This window comes from Canis lupus, chromosome 10 (genome assembly GCF_011100685.1).
Source record: "Canis lupus familiaris isolate Mischka breed German Shepherd chromosome 10, alternate assembly UU_Cfam_GSD_1.0, whole genome shotgun sequence".
In the NCBI taxonomy this organism is placed as follows: Eukaryota; Metazoa; Chordata; class Mammalia; order Carnivora; family Canidae; genus Canis; species Canis lupus.
In genome coordinates this window covers 2,969,750-2,990,378 of record NC_049231.1, presented here as the reverse complement: position 1 = coordinate 2,990,378, position 20,629 = coordinate 2,969,750, and the positions used below count along the sequence as shown (strand labels likewise).

Sequence of the window (20,629 nt, the reverse complement as noted above, 5' to 3'; positions counted from 1 at the left end):
AAATTAGCTTCAAACAGCTGGCATATTTTTAACCTCATGAGTTAGGTCACTCTTTTCCCATTTGCCTGTTGAAGATGAAGTTATTTGGAAGAGCACTGAGAAAAGTTGATGTGACAGGTTGATACAAGAATATTTATTTACCCCTTCATTTTATTTCTGTTGCAAGATACGCTGATGCTAACCGGACTGATATAAAAAAAAAAAAAAAGACAGTCACATATTAGATAATGTCTTGGCAAGTTCTATTAAAATGAGGAAATTGAGTGACTCCAACTATACTGTTTCCTGGGTCAAGAGATAGTTGATATTTTTCTAGAGTCCAAACGCCATCTATTGGTGGGAGGTTTCTCTGCAAAGTGTGTTTTTAAAAGGAAAAGAAAATCAGAGTAAGTGAAAATTGAGCGAACTGGAAAATAGAGGGATCATGCAACATCTGAAGTACAGATCTGGCAAGTATTTTATCATTGATCCTGAGAAAATGAATCTTACAAAAGAAAACTGTGGAAGCTTATATTTTCTCCCCTGGTATTGTTTCCATTTCCAAACTTGGAATTTAGTCCCTTAACATGTTCACCAAAGTCACCATATTTCTTGAGATGATCTACATGTTTTACACTTGGAACTGTTTTTTGTTTGAATGACAGTAATGGGCTAGCCTTGAAGAGGGTTTCAGAAGAGGAAGCATTTTCAAAAACCAAGTCGAGGGCACCTGGGTGGCTCAATGGTTGAGCAGCTGCCTTTGGCTCAGGCCATGGTCTCGGGGTCCTGGGATCAAGTCCCACACCAGACTCCCACAAGGAGTCTGCTTGCGTCTCTGCCTCTCTGTGTGTCTCTTATGAATAAAAAAAAATCTTCACAAACCAAGTCGAAAAGAGAACATGAAAATAGTTTTCAGGTCTACATATTGGTCAGAATAATCATGCCATAGGTATAAAAGAATCCCAAAGACGGTTGTGTCAATGGTTCGCATGGAATCAAATATTCAAAGTAGAAGTCAAACATTAAAATTCAGAGAAGAAAATTATCATCAACTAAATAAAACAAGAGAAAATGATCCCAGAGAGAGAGAGAGAGAGAGAGAGAGAGGAAATTGTTTTTAGGAATTCCAGTTCCCATTTTCCTCATTTAGCTAGAATCTAATCTACCCTCAAGTCAAGATCTCAGGTCCACCCATGTGACTTAGCTGCCCTCCTCTGACCTTGAAAAGCAGTCTATGCATATTTCCATTGCAAGATGTTTCCCATTGCACTGAAACTGTGTGTTCATACCTTTTCTTATTGACAGGGGCGAGGGATGAAGTCTTACTCGTCCCTGTGTCAGCAGTGGCTAGCACAGTACCTAGACAAAATAACTGCTCATGTTGGAAGAATGAATAAACTCCAAGTTTACAAGTCCCACAAACCCCAAATGTCTGAACTTGGCTTTGAGGGCAACACAGTCTCTGGGATTTTTCCTCTACCTCGTTGGCTGTTCTTTTTCTGCCTCCCGTGCTTATTTTTCTCATCACTTCAGTGTCTTAAGGCTGGAGGGTCCCAAGAGGAGACCTCAGATCTCCTCTTTCCTATCAACACAAATCTTTGAAGATCTCATTCAATCTCAGGACTTAAATATCACTAATGACTCACAAATGTACAACTTGAGCCCAGATCTCTCCCTAGAACCCCTGACGTACATATCCAACTGCCTATTACACATCTGGACTTACATGCCTAATGGCATCTTAAACTTACCATGTCCAAAACACAACTCCTGATTTCCAGCCCACCAAAATCTGCTCAGGCAGTGGCAGCTCCACACTGCATTTATAGACCAAAATCCTAGAGTTATTCTTATTCCTGCATCCCATATCCAATATGTCAGCAAATTCTATCATCTCTACTTTGAAAATATAACCAAGATCTGACAAGTTCTTACTGCCTCCACTGCTATCATCCTGACAAGCCTCCTTATGTGTGATTTTTCTCCTTCTGCCTTTTCCAGCCCTTTATGTTTATTCCCAATGCAGCAGCCAGAGTGATCTTATTAAAACACAGTTTCGGGATCCCTGGGTGGCGCAGCGGTTTGGCACCTGCCTTTGGCCCAGGGCGCGATCCTGGAGACCCGGGATCAAATCCCACGTCGGGCTCCCGGTGCATGGAGCCTGCTTCTCCCTCTGCCTATGTCTCTGCCTCTCTCTCTCTGACTATCATAAGCAAGTAAAAATAAAAAAAATAAAAAAAACAGGAAAAAAGAAAAAAAAATAGTTTCTGCTCAAAACCCTCCAAAGGTGCCCATTTCATTGAGTAAAACCAAGAGGTGACTTCCCCACAATCTGGTCCCACTTTGACATCTCCTACAGCATCTCCTGTCACAGTTCATAAAATTCTTCTAAAAAGCTTTCCTGATGTCCCTACTTAAAAAATTACAAATTCATCTTACAAACTTTTTTATTTTACTGTCTTAACTTAAAAACCATCTAACATGTTTTATAATTAACCTACAGTTTTTAGATTTTATTGTCTATTTCCTTTTACTAGAATGTAAAACCCATGAAGTCAAGAATTTTTATGTTTTGTCTAGAGCAATGCTTGGCCTACAATAGATGTTCAATGAACATTTTGCCAATAAATAAATAATTGAAAAATGTATTTTCTTACTCAACCTATACGCGTTGAGAACCCACTATGTTTCAGGTACCATTCTAGGCTATTTAATTCAGTCTCACTACTATTCCCCACTCCTCAATTTTTTGGCTAATGATGATGACTTTTGGCTGGAGTTGCACATAATTTAATGAATCATCTCTTTTCCATTCCCCTCTGCCCCCCTTCGCTCTCCCTCTGCATCATTATACATGTGTTTCTTCATCTGTTCTCCAGATTGTTCCTTTATATATTATATTTTATTCCTTCCCACTTTCATTTGTCTTCCTCTCTTTTCAGAAGTGAGATAAAAAATGACTAATGAGGGGATCCCTGGGTGGCGCAGCGGTTTAGCGCCTGCCTTTGGCCCAGGGCGCGATCCCGGAGACCCGGGATCGAATCCCACGTCGGGCTCCCGGTGCATGGAGCCTGCTTCTCCCTCTGCCTATGTCTCTGCCTCTCTCTCTCTCTCTCTGTGTGTGTGACTATCATAAATAAATAAAAATTTTAAAAAAATGACTAATGCATTTTAAGTACTGAAGAAGAGAGAGTCGTATGTTATAGACTGAACTTGGATGTAATTTTTAAAAAACAAACAAAACAAGTTACCTTGACCTCTAAAGCATGTGCAAGTCCTTATTCTATTTTAAAAATATTTCTATCCATCTCTTATACCTCTAACCCACTTTGTGAACGCCTTCACCCAATATACATATATATCAAAACACATCTCCTTACTCAATTTTATTACCTTTTCCATTTTGATAGATTATATTGCAATAGGATCATCTATGGTTTTACATTAAGTATGAGTGTGTATATGAGATATACGAATATCATTTGTGAGAAGTTAATTCTGAATATCATCTACAGACAAACTTTTATCAGATACTTTATAACTTCATCATCATTGGAAGACATCTACATTTTAAAAAATGATCTTAATTAAAATTTACTTTTCTAAACATTCTTAAGCTAAGTGGCAGATGAGATGTGTAACCTACATGAAGGCAGTAATTTTTAATGTTTTTTAATTTATCCATCTCCTGCCTCTAGAACAATACTAAGCACATAGGAGGCACTCAACAATTTGTTGAGTGCATGAAAAAAATGAGATGAAAAATAAGAACAAATAGTGAATATGCTTCAGTAAAGGTAAAGATGAATTGGTGAACATGGGTGCCAATTAAAGAATGTATAGAGCAATTAGTATAATAGGGCACTAAATTTTTTGTCCTTGATTTTTTTTTAAGTAGAAGTTTGTAGTGCTCGTGATTTTCTTTTGATTTCTTGGATATGGGAAAATATGAGTAGGACTTTGAAATATTAGCCAGGTAATTTTTGAAGAGGTTAGCACAAGCTGATGTTTTTCCTTCATCTTTTAGTGCTATTAAAGAAACAAAACTATGAGGGGTAGACTCTTGACTATGGAGTCACAGCATATGGAGTCTTTTGAGCCACAGCGGCATATCTAGAGTGACTCTTGAATTGAACCATAGATCATGGGGACTTAAATGTGCCACTCTCAAGTCTGAGGGCAGGATGAAAGTAAATATCAAATGAGTATCAAATTAGGTAATAAATTCACAGCAAGGGTTTAATAAATGATGCCCATAGGACATTTTTAGTGAAAGTCTGGAAATTCTTTGATTCTGTATTATGCTTATGGATTTTCTTTTTTAAAAAAATTTATTTATTTATTCACTAGAGACCTAGAGAGAGAGGCAGAGACACAGGCAGAGGGAGAAGCAGGCTCCCTGCAGGGAGCCTGACCCGACGTGGGACTCGATCCCGGGTCTCCAGGATCACGCCATGGGCTGAAGGCAGGCACCAACCCGTTGAGCCACCCAGGGATCCCGCCTGTGGCTTTTCGTGCATGTGCCACACACGTACAACTGATAAGTGGCTGGACACTCACCATGGCATATAGGCATTAAATTATGACTAGAATTACCTATGTCGTATACAAGAGAGACACCTTGTAAAATTGAACTTAGAAAATCCTTTTTCCACACCACACAGGGTAATTCCTTTTTCAAAATCTATCTCATAACCCACAATGTAAATATGGCAGTACAGGATGATTTGAGGCAGAAAAGGAAGTTTACTTATTCCAAAGCAATAGGAAAGTATCTATCTTCTTTTACAGTCAACAGCTTGAGCGTTGTGGTAACAGAAATATTTTAGGTAGCAGAGTCATCATCTACATGCCTTTTGATCTTCCCAACGGTTACATTCTCAGGAGAATGCTCAGTGGAAGCCCAGAGCAAAGGCCAGCCAGAGACTGTACTCCTTGACATTTTTCTCTAGGATCTGTTGAAATGCATCCAGTGGAGAAAGGAACATGACCATGCAAACAAGATCCCTCTGCCAGTGGCCCAGGAAGAGGAAAGAGAAACAAGCTCTGGGATGGACAGTTGTTATTCATTTTCCCTAATCCCTGTCTCAGATGGTGCCTACAAGGGCAGCACTGCATGCTGGTCTCTCCAGTATTCATCACTGTTCAGGACAAGTCTCCACTTTCCCATACACTTTGAACCAGGAATTGTGTAATAGTTAGAGGATATGTTGCATTTTAGATACTATAATTCTGCCCACGCAACCAACTAGTAATTTACTAGCCACAAATGTGTTTGGCTTATACTTTTTATCTCTAAACTCTTTGCTCTGACATTCTGTCTAAAATTATGACTCTAGTGCAAACTGAGATATAATGGTAAATCTTTCAATGGAGGTCATCTACCCTAAAACCATTTAAACACTCGGAAAAAATGACACTAGTGCAAAAATGATAAGATGGATAAGAGTGGACTTCATTTTTTTAAATAAGAGTGGACTTCAAGTGGAATTGGGTAAGGTCTGCAATTCTTCCTCAAAACACTAAATATTGTGCTCTAATGAACAGTGGAAATCTAGTAACTATAGAAGTTTTTAGCACCTTTAAAAATTAGCACTTTATGTTTCTCCAAGGAACTAAAATATGAATAAAATAAATGTGAGAATCCAAACATTATTTCAAGTTTTCTAATGCTATTGCTATTTAATATTTCACTTACTTAGAATATTTAAGCCAGTGATTGCTATCTGAATATGCATTGGTTTTGTCCTTTAGAGAAGAATATCAGCCTTAAAATAAAATTAATAGCAACTCCACATTAACCTTTGGGATTACTAATTACTAATTAAATTGCCAATGAGCTCCTGCCAGAGGATCTCATTCTAATTCCATAAAAAGCAAAGGCCTTTAAAGCAGCTTGATCAAGTCAAGAGATTGGGGAAAAAATTGTTAGCTAGATTTTATTATTTTGAAATTAACTTGTTCTCTCTTCATTCTTTCAGCTTGCCTCTTATGAATACATTATATTATGTCACATACTTTTTAGTTATCTCTGAGGTGTCTGTATTCGGTGTGGCTAGTTCATTCACTTATTCATTTGTCTAGTCTCTGTATCTGTTAGCTTTCCTTGGTTGCAGTCTACAGAAATGGACTGTGACTAGCAAGTAAAAATGAAGGAGTGAATGAGCTATTGCATAGACACAGAAAACTCACAAAATCAGAGAAAAGATGATGAGCCAATCTTTTTTTAAAATTATTTTTAAGCCCAAACCAGATGCTCTCCAGTGATCTAAGAAGGAAAACAGATGGATGTTCTATTCTTTTCAGGGTGCCATTGTAGTGGATGAGTGTGCTCTGAATATTGTACTTGTGTGTGTGTGAGAGAGAGAGAGAGAGAGACAGAGAGAGAAAGAGAGAGAGGGGGAGACAGACAGGTCTAGCTTGGGAAGCACACCCACCTCTTGGTCAGTGGTGGGCAGCACCTGCCTAGAAATGCTCACCAAGACCACATCCATCAGTGGATAAATAGTTTTTCAAAGACAATCTGAAAGTGCAGTCAACCAAAGAATAGATTATTGATGCTGGATAAATTAACACAACTGATGATCACTACATTCACTCCCATTAAACTGAGTATTGAACTCTCCAATTCATGCTGTATTCTAAAAATGCACGTGTATTTTAATTGCAATCCCTACTTCTCATATGCAGACTGAGGAACTCATTATATTTCTTTTGTAAAGACTTTCACATCTTTCCTATGTTATTTCCCTTTGCTATTATATGCAATGCTATGATAAGCCTACTGGCAATATGTGTTTGTATACTTCCAGTTTTTACTTACGATAAATTTCTATAAGTGGAATTCTTGAGTCAAAGGATATACAATTTTATTTGTTAGAAATGTGTGTGGCATAGAAAAATATCTAAAAGAGTATATATGAAAATGTATTTTTGGGGTGTTGAGTTGGTAAGTTCTTTATAGATTTTGGATTCTAACCGTTTCTCCAGTATGTCATTTGCAAATATTTTCTCCCATTAATTCCATCAGTTGCCTTTTAGCTTTGTTAACTGTTTCCTTCACTTTGCAGAAGATATTAATCTTGATGAAGTCCCAATAGTTCATTTTTGCTTTTGTTTCCCTGGCCTCCGGAGATGTGGCTAGTAAGAGGTTGCTTGGCCAAGGTCAAAAAGGTTGCTGCCTGTGTTCTCCTCCAAGATTTTGATGATTTTAAGCCTTACATTTAGATTTTTCATCCAGTTTGAATTTATTTTTGTATATGGTATAAGAAAGTGATGCTGTTTCATTCTGCCTGTAGCTTTCCAGTTTTCCTAACACCATTTGTTGAAGAGATTGTCTTTTTTCCATTGGATATTCTTTCCTGCTTTGTTGAAGATGAGTTAACCATTCAGGTGTGGGTCCATTTCTGAGTTTAAAAATGGATAGAAGGCATGAATAGACACTTTCCCAAAGAAAACATCTATATGGCTAACAGACACACAGAAAGATGCTCAACATCAGGAAAATACAAATCAAAACCACAATGAGGAGAACACCTGGATGCCTCAGCGGTTAAGCTCTGCTTTTGGCCCAGGGCATGATCCTGGAGTTCAGGGATTGAGTCCCACATTGGGATCCCTGAGGGGAGCCTGCTTCTCCCTCTGCCTGTGTCTCCCTCTCTCTCTCTCTCTGTCTCTCATGAATAAATAAATAAAATCTTTTTTAAAAAACCACAGTAAGATAGCACCTCACACCAGTTAGAATGGCTAAAATTAATAACGCAGAAAACAACAGATGTTGGTGAGGATGTAGAGAAAGGGGATCCCTCTTACACTGTTGATGGCAATGCAAACTGGTGCAGTCACTCTGGAAGACAGTATAGAGGTTCCTCAAAAAGTCAAAAATAAACCCAGCAATTGCACTATGAGGTATTTATCCAAAGAATACAAAAATGCTGATTTGAAAGCACACCTGCAACCCAATGTGTAGAGCAGCAATGTCCACAATGGCCAAACTATGGAAAGACCCCAGATGTTCACCAACAGGTGAATGGGTAAAGAAGATGTGGTGTACATATAAATGGAATACTACTCAGCTGTCAGAAAGGATGGATACCTACCATTTGCTCAGATGTGGATGGAACTGGAGGGTATTGTATTGAGTGAAATAAGTCAATCAGAGAGAGACAATTACCATATGATTTCACTCATTTGTGGAATTTAAGAAACAAAAGTGATGAACACAGGAGAAGGGAGGGAAAAATAAGATTAAAAAAAAAAAAAAACAGAGAGAGAGGCAAACCATAAGTGAATCTTAACTACAGAGAACAAAGTGGGGATTGCTGGAGGGGTGGTGAGTGGAGGGATGTGTTAAATGGCTGATGGACATTAAGGAGGGCACCGGTTGTATGAGCCCTGGGTTTATATGTAAGTGATGAATCACTAAATTCTGCTCCTGAAACCAATACTACACTATGTGTTGACACACTTGAATTTGAATTTTTAAGAAAAGAATACATATGAAAATGTAGTCAAAGTCTACTGCTGTGGCATATTTATAATCTCAAAGAAGGCTGTCATTAAAACGGGATTGGAAATTTACTCAGAAAAGAAAAAACTTCTAGAAAGCTTCTTTTGCCTCATTGCTGCTTCTTCTCTACTAGGAATCTGAAATTTTCTTCTCAAGAAGAAAGTTTTAAGTGGCCTAGTATTCCTTTAGTTCGAAAAAATAACTTTTTATTTTGACATAATTTCAGACACAGAAGGTTGCAGAAATAGTACAAAGAACTATATATAGCCTTTATCCAAATTTCCCAAATGTTCACATTTTATATTTGCCTTATTTTGCTGTTTCTCTCCATATATACATATATGTAGTATTTTTCTGATTTATTTGAGAGTAAGTTGCAGAAATAATTGTGATAAAGAAAAAAAATAATTGTGATAAAGAGTCTGTCTCCATTTTCTGATATTTACTGATGCCTTTTAAACCCCCCCTCCCCAATTTCTCCCCCTGAGCAATCTGATCAGAAAGCCTGATTCTCTTCTCTTTCCTTAACTGCTGTGGGGACATTCAAATCATTTAAGACCCTACCTGTGCAGAGAAACTGTCAGTCTGCCTCACTCCCTAACCACAATGAAAACCCTGAGCCAGTCTTCTTCCTTCGTTCCCTCTGACCTGCTTGGGAGGCTTGCCCTGTTGTCCCAGGACCCATCAATTGTGTAAGTAATAACCCTTTTCATACCCTTGTTAGATGTGTATGGAATCATAAATCTCAATGTGAAAATCAAATTATGGGTGAAGGTCCATCCTTCCCCTGCAGAGTGATCACAACAAACCCTAAATATAATCTCTTACATAATCACAGTATAATTATCAAAATCAGAACATTAACATCGAGACATCTTTATTATCTCATCTAGTCCTATTCATATCTCTACTTTTGCCCCAATAATGTTTCTTAAAGCTAAAGAAAAACTCGGACTATATGATCAGTTATATGACATGTATATTTACTGCCTTTATCTGGGACAGTTTCAGGGTCTTTCCTTGTCCTTCATGACTTTGACATTTTTGAAGAGTATCTCTCGGTTATTCTGAAGAATGTTTCACAGTCTGGGTTTAATGTTTCTTCATAATCAAATTCAGGCTCTATTGTATTGAAAGTTCCTTTTGTTTCTGTTTGTCAGCTGTATGTGGTTTTTGCCCATCGAAGGGCTTTTGGTGTTCCTATTATTTCTTCTATCTCTCTGGTGGAAACAAATGCCAATGCAAATCCAGACTGAAGTCTTGGATATTCAGAGCTGAGACAAGACTGCCGGACAACGCTCCCGACTGACCCTCTTGTCACTGATTGCAGGGTGATAGGGAGAGGCAGTCACTGAAAGGTGGTGGAGAAAGTGTTGTACTATTTGCACTTTTGAAAACTGTGCAAAAGTTCTGCTTTCTTGAGTCAGGCCCAACTGAGATCTGAGAGAAGAGATACCAGGTTAAAGACTCCTTTTCAACAAACCTCTTTCTGCCTCTTTCATTAAGTTACCCTAGAAATTCAAAGAGCTACTGAAAGCTAAAGGGAGAGGTGTGGTTTCTAGTATTTGTGAATATGGGGTGTTGGACTGATCAATGGCCTTCACATTTTAATAGACCTTTTTGAATTATTTATGAGAAACATTTTTTTTTTCACAATCAGAAAGTAAAATCAACCTATCCCTGACCAAAACTCTGTTTCTTACTCTAATTATTAATCTCTCCTTCCCTTTGAAGCTAAGTTCTTGAAAGAGTTGTGGCCTCTTGATGGCCTACATCTTCATACCCCGTTCGGCTTTGCAGTGACCTCCTCAGTGTCACTTCCCTGTCCCCTCTGGAGCACTTGATCAGTTTTGGCTACTCCTTCCTTTGGCATCTAATTGAACATCATCTCTATTTGCATAACTTGCTCCTCCCACCCCATGAATAGTGCCTTCACTCAGGGTCCCATGCATGTCCCTATTCTCATTTTCAGTGAACTCATACATTTCTGTGGCTTCATCTCTCTTTTCCATGATAATCCAACATCTAAACCTGTCACCTAATCCTCTCTCCTTAACTCCAGGATCTTAGGCCCCTCTTCTTAGCCCACTGGTCTACTCAAAAGTGTCATAGATGCTTCTGCTTCAGTGGCTACCTCCTTCATGCCCTTGACCTGCCACATATTCCGTACTCTCACAGACAATGATTCTAACATTCATTCAATCATCTAAGTCAGAAAGGAAGAGTCATAAGAGAGCCCTCCTTTGTCCCTCATATCCAAGCGCTGTTGAGTCCAGTTCCTATATATTTCTCGGATTCATTCCCTCCCTTCCTTTACACCCCCTCTACTACCTGACTATAATAAGAAAGTTAGTATTGGTTCATAAAAATCTCATCCACCGTGTATTTTAAAAATTTCAATTCTATCCACATCTTTGTTTCTTTTATCAGCTTTCAAATATCTCCACACATGAAAAATCCCCTCTATCTTCATGACAACATTCATTATACGTGTATATAATATTTGGTAAAATCTTCTGGAACTTCCTTTATGCAAAAATCAGAGAAAATGGCTGAAACACATGAACGTTCATCTTTTTTTTTTTTAAGATTTTTATTTATTTATTTTATTTATCTATGAGAGACACAGAGAGAGAGAGGCAGAGACACAGGCAGAGGGAGAAGCAGGCTCCATGCAGGGAGCCCGACGTGGACTTGATCCTGGGACTCCAGGATAAGGCCCTGGGCTGCACACGGGCTCTAAACCACTGAGCCACCGGGGCTGCCCTGAATGTTCATCTTATTTGACCTCTTGATTTAGAATGAATGTCCAGTTCTTGGTGAAAACAACTGAGGAATTCAAACATTGCTTGTCTTATTTCTTTTGACCACAAACGATCCTCATTTATTGTCATTTCTCCTGGCATTATTCTTCACATTTCATTCATTTTTCCACATAAATATTTATTTTCTTACACTTAGTTGTTGCATAGGTGCCTTCTCAATGTCTGCGTGCTTTTCCTGATGGAGCCACTCTAAAACGGAGTTTCACTGTTCGTTGCTTAAGTCTGATTCCAGATGTTTGCAAGTATGCTTTGCGTTTGATTAATTTCATTTAAAACTTCAAACAAGTAAAAAGATAACTCAGAAAAGACAAATTCATTCATCAGAGAGCAAAATATAAGCTGATTTTCTTGGATCCATATTTCCTATTAGATCACACAGTACTTCAAAGGTTGAGATTAACTTTTAAAAATGTGTCTGTACTACATGCACAGCTTCATAATGAGCATTCCAGCTTGGCTGGGAAAGTCTTTCCACTATTAGACTTTCATTCTGTAGCATTTTCCAGTAATGAAGTGAGACTAAAAAGAATAAATAATTTTTCCTCAAAGCTCCAAAAATGACACCTGGAGAAAAATACTCCCACCAGAATGATTTCTGCAAAGACTCAGATAATGATTACTCATAAGGTTAAATAAAAACTCAGATTTAATTGTTGTTGTTTTGTTTTATTTTTAAGTTGGCTACACACCCAGCATGGAGTCCAACACAGGGCTTGAAATCACAACCCTGAGATTAAGACCTGAGCTGAAATCAAGAGTCAGGCACTTAACTGACTGAGCCACTCAGATGCCCCTTGGACTTAATTTTTTAATATTTCACTAAATGCCAATGAAAATACTATTCATTGTTGTAACATCACTGTATCTTTCAACACTGTGTATAGTTAAAAAAATTCTAAGAGATACAAATTTATTTATTTAAAGGACCTATACAAAAATGATAAAAGATTCAGATAGAGCAGGATTAAAAGAGAACAAGGAATCATGTTCTACAAGCACTGACAACAAGGAAGAGAAAGAAAATGTTGGAAAGAATGACAGTCAATTGTATTTAGTTATGATAGTATATATATCAACTATATACATATAGTTGATGTAGAGACAGAAAGAGACAGAGACAGAGAGACTAGGAAAGACCACATTTTTAAAAAGATTTTATTTTTTAATTTGAGAGACAGAGGGCATGAGGAGGGGTGAGGGGCAGAGGGAGAGGGACAAGCAAACTCGCCGCTGAGGGGGGGGCCTATATGGGGCTCAATCCCAGGACCCTGAGATCATGACTGGAGCTGGGTCGACTGAACGACCCAGGTGCCCCTAAAGACCACAATTTGATGCAGAGGAGACAGTTAATGATATTTTAATTTATTCTAATATTGCTACTTGGCCAGTACTGGTTCCAGATGATTTAAGGATTAATTTGCTTAAGAGAGGAAGTGAACCTCTTTTGATTAAAGATGAACATTTCCAGTTCAACCAGAAGGAAAAAAAAATAGCAGAAGATATGGTCAACACACAACATGGTTTTATAGATCTTTATCAAAATGGCAAAAATTTAAGGACTTGGCTTATTCAAAATTAAAAATTTGTTTTGTTTTTATTGCAGCCTGCATATATTGAGACAAAGCTGGAACATCTAGTGTTATAATTAGCTTTAAAACATACTGGAAGTTAAATTCTCAAATCTCTGAACTTGAGACATATGAACACTTCTGTCATTTAGGAAAATGGGAGACAACAATACTTGTAAAAAGTCATTGTTAAAACCCATCATGTGGAAATGAATAAAGAGACAAAAAATGGGGAGACATCTTCCATCATCTTTTTGACATAATTCTGTTTTCAGCTATTCAAAACCTTCCCTTAATGTGGCCACAGAGAGGATGTCATCTACAAAGGAAATTTTTGGAGTTGATAGAGTTACTCTCAAATTACAACTCAATTTTAAAGGAATGTCTAGTTAAAATTAAACATATTATTCCTTCTGAAGGGAAAATAATCTCTTGTCTCCAAAAGTCATCTTCTGGAAAATCACATCAATGCAAAAACAGCAGTGGCTATTTAAAAAAAAAAATATATATATATATATATATATATGTATATATATGTTGGAATTATTTGTGATGGCTGAATTAATGCAAAAGATAGATTGTCAGTCCCACTCTCAAAGAGTGAGAGATTTTTTACCCAGTATCAACCTTTACTAACAGCTTTTAAGGAAAGAGACGAGACTCAGAAGGAGTAAAGAGGTCTGGAGCCTCTCACGTGTCTCCATGGGTCCATCTTTTTTACCTCATTGGACATAAGAACAATAGACAAGGTCCCCATGAGGCTTTGTGGGGTTCCTCACACTGCAAAGAACATTACAGTTATATTTCCATGTTCTACTTCAGAATGTGGTATATAGCTTAGGTGAAATTCTCTAGGGAGTCATGCCTCGTGGGTTATGGGTTCATTTATCATAAATAATCCTTTAGCCAGAGACATCCTGCTGATCAGACTTCCTCCTCTTGGAAAATATCATTAGTTTATTTACCTGGAGGCCCAGTTGACAAGGAGCACAGACTAATCTTTTCTTCTTGTAGATGATGCTTCTCTCCTATTCAGAGAGGGAATGGAACTGAGCCCAGCTCCTGTAATTCCTTCGTCCCAACAACACTCATGATGTTTCATACAGTGAACAAATGTTCCGAGTGAAAGGATACGTCCATACTGAAGATGATAAAGTTAAAATAAAGGAACTTTTCTTGGGCTTTTTTCTCATTCCTGAAAAGACTACTGCTGAACTAACAAGAGAGATTTTGGAACAATAGATAGTGACGGATGGGAAATAATTATAAGTTTGGCAGAGCTTCATAAAAATCCTAATTTACTATAAATCTAGAAATTTCAATAGTATGTCTTTGTTTCTTTCAGCAGCTTTCTCAAATGTCTCCAGGACTGAAAAACTTCCACTAAATATCTTTACCGGGAGGAGGAAGTCTGAAAACTCATCATAAATTTCTGTTACATTTGATAAAATATTCTGGAATTTTTCTTTTGGAAAAAGTTAAAGAAAATGGCTGAGACATAGCAAATTTTGGCATTATTTGAGCCATTACTTTAGAATAAGTGTCTGGTTCTTGGTGATCTTTTAATTGAGGCATTCAAATATTACCCTTTTCATTTACTTTTTTGGGGGTTTTGTTTTGTTTTGTTTTGTTTTGTGATCCTCAGTGCATTGATGTTTCTTGTTGGTCAAACTACTCCACTCTGAATCTCTTCTAAAAATTCAAAATGGGGGTCACCTGGGTGGCTCAGCAGTTGAGCGTCTGCCTTCGGCTCAGATCGTGATCCTGGGGTCCTGGGATTGAGGGATTGAGTCCTGCATCAGGCTCCCGGCAGGAAGCTGCTTCTCCCTCTGCCTATGTCTCTACCTCTCTTTCTGTGTCTCTCATGAATAAATAAATAAAATCTCTAAAAAATTTCAGAATGGGGCGCCTGGCCAGCTCAGTCAGTAGAGAATGTGACTCTTGATCTCAGGGTCATGAGTTCCAGCCCCACACTGAGCATAGAGCTTATTTTTTAAAAAAAATCAGAATAACTAAGAACCAGTTGCTGGTTTTACAACTATCTTGCAAACAACAGGTTTTCTCCAAGCTTCTGCAGGACAAAAGAAAAAAAAGTACAAATGTTTTTATTCTATGCTGTTTTTTTGTATCCTTCTAAAAATTTATACTTTGATCTTTTAATTACACTGATAGAATAATTGTGAAAATAATCATCCAGTAACAGATAAGTGAGTTTTAATAGTATTTGAAAATGTTACAATCTAAGCAACTAAGTCATGCCATTTATGTAACATTCTATTTTTTGATCTTTAGTTTTAAAACAAAAATTTTTAAATACATTATATTTTAAAGATAAACTTCATATGGATAAAATGTTTCATATATGAACTAAAGCTGCACAAAAATGGTTGAAAGGTCTCTATAATGGTACATATTTTGTTGTATGTATGTTCTTATAACAAAGTAAATGTAGCTATGCTATTGTCTAATACCTCTAAATATTTGACATAGCCTATTAAAAATTACCAGTAATACTCTTGCCATCAAAATAACTGGATTTATTTAACAGGAAAATAAACACAACATGTGCCTTACAATGCCTTTCTAATGGGCTGTGAATATACTCAGCCTAACCGCAGACTATTCATTTATTCCCTGATGACTATTATTTCAACTCAGTATGTAAAGCAGCCTTCTCAAAGTGCCCTACACCCCTAGCAAGTAATTTTCCAAAAAGCTTGCCAAAATCACAATACTCCTGCCTCATCGATTACCACTTGCAAGTACCAACATTACTTGCTCACATAAACCATATTTGGCTTTGGCTGACTTTTCATAGTCCACAGTGTGTTATATTTTCTTTATTCATTCTGCTTTTCTTTCAACAAACATTTTTAAATATCTTCTATATGCCAGTAAGGTCCTGAGAATGCAAGATAAAAGATATGATTCCTTCTTTAATATCTGGGGACCCCTGGGTGGCTCAGCAGTTGAGCATCTGCCTGGGCTCAGGTCGTGACCCTGAGATCCTGGAATTGAGTCCCGCATCGGGCTCCCTGCATGGAGCCTGCTTTTCCCTCTGCCTGTGTCTCTGCCTCTCTGTATGTGTCTCTCATGAATAAATGAATAAAATCTTTAAAAAAAAGGTAATGTCTGAATGAAAAGGCTGACAAGTAACCAATATATTTTCTCAGGTGCCAACACAGAGGCTCTTTAGGAGAGGAGAAGGTTATCTATTTGAGAGTTTGCTCTGAAGCTTTGAGGGTTTGAAGGAGGGTTAGGCTTGGAAAGTTCTTAACTAAAAAGGAATGCAATCATATTTTCACTTAAAACATCACTCTACCCTCAAAATTAAAGATGGAAAGTCCAATTACTAATCCCAATTTGGGGGATGCCTGGGTGGCTCAGTGGGTTGAGCATCCGACTCTTGGTTTTAGTTCAGGTCATGATCTCAGGGTCCCATGACCAGCTCTGTACTCAGAACAGAGTCAGCTTGGGACTCTCTCTCTTCCCCTCTCTCTGCCTTTCCCCATCCCTCTCTCTCTCTCTCTTTCTCTCTCTCAAATAAATAAATAAGTCTTTAAAAAAAATCCAATCTGGATCTAATTAAAAGAATAGGAACTTAGAAAGGAAATTCATAAATATGGAAGTTAGGCAAAATGGCCATCAAACCCTTGTATCCACCAAATATCAGATTATTCCCCACACTAGAAGGGGGGACACAGCTTATTCATCTCTGTGTACCAGATCATAATATGAAGCACTGGCTCAAAAATGCTTTTTATTTTTTTTTTCAAAAATGCTTTTTAAACCAAATGTAAGGTACAATTCTGAAAATTAAAATTTGAAGCAAAAATTCTGATTATCTGTGTGTCACCCCCTCCCAAAAGTAGTCAAAGTGACAAATAGTGCAAGAAGACTGTATTTTTCATTAGTTTAACAATTGAATTGATATTCAGCTTCTGTTTCTTTTAGACCCAATAAAGACACTAAGTGGTAGAGTAATGTCTATAAATTGGCAACCAAGAGAAGCAACTATCCAGAAAGCCCAGTCTTCAAGACTGGTTACTGCGTAATTTAGAACCAGCATAATTCATTCAACAAACATGTGCTGGGGGCCCTACTGCTCATTGGGCACCACACGTAAAAAATAGTATGAGTTTCTCATTTAGACACAGTTTTAAAAGAATATATTAAATTACCACAGTTTTTCTTTCCTAGACTTCCTACTCTCCTCTTTTCCAGTCTTCTTTCAGTCTCTTCAGGGCTTACGCTGCAAATAAGGACTGGAAAGAAAACTTGGTGTAGGGCCAGAGAGATTTGACATTAGGGCCAGCGCCTCCCTTGTACTGAGTGATCCCCACTGCGGCTGTGTCCCTAGTGATGAGATAGAGGAAGGGGGGCACAATGTCTGTATCTAATGACCAACCTGTGGTGCTCAGCTAGGTTCCTTGTGAGAGCTTCCCCACCTGTAGGGAGGGAGCAGGGGGTAGGGGTGGGGAATCAGTAGGATTGAAGAGTAAGCGAGTTCAGATGAATTACCTGACAAGGTGTTCTGACTATTTGGGGTAACTATAGAGTCTAAGTATTACCCACATACTTACAGGGTCACCACAGCATGAAGCATTCCCCAAGGAAGGCTCCTGTGCCACTTTGCTTCAACTTTGGGGGTTATAGGTCCCTTGGCACATCAGGCTTAGATGGGTTGGCTGAATATAGTGGGGCAGGAGAGAAGACTGCCTGGAGTTGCTATGGTGATAACGATGGCCATCTGGTCATAAAGCTAGCATCACGGGGCTTGGGGGAGGGGGCTCCTTCAAATACCCTACTCTTGCAACTTTTGGTTATGAGTTGTACAATGCACGTATTATGTTAGTGAACACCTGACTGATAGAAAGGACTTGAGGAAAGAGAGCTCCTATGAGGATTTTTATTTCTATCACTATCATCATCACTATCACCCCCTTCCGCATGAAGGACAGTGTTCTAACTGCCAGTCCCAGTTATTCCCAGCTGAATCTACAAATTTAAATTCTCGATTTTCTAATTTTCCAGGTAAGATTATGCAAGCAAAAGAGAAGCGATAGCATTTACCAATGGCTTGAAGATTGTAAATAATATGCAGCTCCCTCCTCCTCCAAGCTACACTAGCCCAAGACAAAGAGAATAACACAGTGTCTCATAGCCGTGGCAGCCATCGTGCTCTTAAGTGGATTCAGCCCAAGATGTACTGTACTTGTTATTTTTATTTTTTTTTATTTTTAAGCCTGGGAAATTGGGGATATTTCAAGCAATCAGCTAACTTACCCTCAAAAGGAAAAAATCAACTACTGCACAGACAGTGGGTGGATCAGAATGTTGAGAAATAGTCACCATACGAAGAAATGCTTAGACTTAGACATTTATAAATAATTAACTTATTGTTCTTTGTCTGCCTCTTTCTTCTCCCTTTCTCTACCTCCCACCCAAGTTGAAACAAGGATTCTATTACCCAGTGAAGTTTGAGTATTGTGAAAGAAAGAGCACAAGAATTGATGGTGCCTATTTCATTTTCTTTGAAACCTGTTATGGTTCTGTAAACAGATCCTGTAAGAATCACCTGTTGGATGCATTGACATCCCAAGCAAAGATGCCTTTTTGAAAATTTATTAAAATATATTTCAATAAACTGAAGGACTCCGAGAATGTGACAATCTAGGATTCAGTCAGTTACAATGTTAGAATTCCCACCATAGATTCAATTTTATATTTTAAAACTTCTGTATTATTTCAGCACACTTTTATATTAGTAATGAACTTATTTTTTATTCTCCATGTTCTGTGATGTCAGGTATTATTTTCATACTACAGAAGAAACATAAAAACTGATGAATCTGGGAAAAGTCACATATTTAGAAGACCTAGAAAGTTTTATTTTATTCACCCTTCATTTATTTACTAGATACCCAGTAATTACCAAGGGCTATGTGAGGCCCTGGGTATTGAGGTGAGGGAAGGATCTGTTCTGGACTTGAATGGCCACTTCAGTGTGTTTATTAGAACTAGAAACTCAGAATGTGGTTTGTTATCCATCATTTCAAGCAAGTTACTGCAAAAAAAAGGCCCGAGAGTTTCAATATATGTTCAGACAGCTGTGCACACTTAAGGGGACAGATGTGGTTTCAACAATTCTCTGATTGTCTGAATTCTTTCTTAACACCTGTGTTAGAGAATGCTGGCCCACCTTTATGAGCATGAGATCACCTTAACATTTTCTGCCCGTAATTTTGAATAAAGGGCCAGCCAACCCCAGGTGGGTGGGAATTGACCTTTTTTTATGGCCACCTGCACTTGAACTCATTCATCTCCATCAAGTTTAATAAGCTGAGGGAAAAAGGAAGAATCTATTAATGGAACTGAAAGCTTTCTCTTCAAAAGGAACTTGTTAAGAAAACAAAGTGATCTTAAAATACACACACACACACACACACACACACAAACCAGATTTGGCACAACATAAAAAATAATAAAACTGAAAAAAATTTCAGACTTTAGTGCTTATTAAACATTTAAAATAAATCCAACGAAAAGAGTTCAGGTGTGACTTTGTGGCAAAATCAAGAGATGTTTCTTAAATTTAAAACAAAATATTTCAAAGAATTTTTTAATTCCATTCTTATTATGTGGAAAGTGAGTATGGTAATTATCCAAGTAAAGTAGATTTGGCTTTTTTTTTTAATGTATGTATGTATATATTTATTTATTTACTTATTTTTAAAGGTTTTATTTATTTATTCATGAGAGACATAGAGAGAGAGAAGCAGAGACACAGGCAGAGGGAGAAGCCGGCTCCATGCAGGGAGCCGGACGTGGGACTTGATCCCGGGGACCCCAGGATCACACCCTGGGCCAAAGGCAGAGGGGCTCAACTGCTGAGCCACCCAGGCTGCCCAAAAACATGTATTTATTTTTGACTTACATGCAATAAAATTCACTTTTTGGTGTACATTTCAGTGAGATTTGACATTAATCTGAAAGTTTCTTCATACCACCGTTATGTAGTCTACCCCTCTCCCACCCTCAATCCCCCAGCAACCACCATTTTTTTAAAAGAATGAAATGGACATGTAATTATGCAGTATGTAGTCTTTGGGGTCCAGCTTCTTCCACACAGCATAATTCATTTGAAATTCATGGTATTATATCATCAGTATATTCCTTTGTATTGCTGAGTAGCATTCCACTCTGTTCATATACCACAGGCTGTTTATCCATCCCCTGGTTGGAGAACATCTGGTTTTTTCCAGTTTGGTGTAATTATGAACAAAGCTGTTATAAATATTTGCATGTATGCATTTATTTGAAATTTTTTTAAGGTTTTATTTATTCATGAGAGAGAGAGAGAGAGGCAGAGACACAGAGAGAGGGGCAGAGGCACAGGTTCCCTGCAGGGAGCCCGATGTGGGACTCAACCCTGGGTCTCCAGGATCATGCCCTGGGCTGAAGGCAGCGCTAAACCACTGAGCCACCCAGGCTGCCGTATTTGAAATAAGTTTTCAATTCTCTTGGGTAAATTACTAAAAGGGGAATTGCTGGGTCAAGTGTTAAGTGTATTTTTAACTTGATAAGAAACTGCCAAACCACCTTCCAAAGTGGCTCTACCATTGGTGTTCCCTCAAGGAATACGTGAAAAGTTCAAGTCTCTGCATCTTCATCAGCATTGATATTGCCATGTTTTAATTTTTTTAATTTTGGACATTCTAATATTTGTGTAGTGGTAGGCTTTACCT

At 37.9% G+C, this 20,629-nt stretch overlaps 2 long non-coding RNA genes across 2 annotated transcripts in view; one reads left to right on the top strand and one right to left on the bottom strand.

Moving 5' to 3' along the window:
* Window positions 1–9,450: 9,450 nt before the first annotated feature.
* On the bottom strand, window positions 9,451–17,616 carry LOC119873579. Its single transcript, XR_005365314.1, has 2 exons — window positions 17,465–17,616; window positions 9,451–9,928 (listed from the first exon to the last, which is right to left on the bottom strand). It is a non-coding gene; the product is annotated as an uncharacterized LOC119873579 (long non-coding RNA).
* A 109-nt stretch (window positions 17,617–17,725) lies between these two features.
* Window positions 17,726–20,629, top strand: part of LOC102153745 — a 48,090-nt gene continuing 45,186 nt past the window's right edge. Inside the window, exon 1 of the long non-coding RNA XR_005365129.1 lies at window positions 17,726–17,915. This is a non-coding gene — a long non-coding RNA (uncharacterized LOC102153745). The remainder of the gene's footprint in view (window positions 17,916–20,629) is intronic.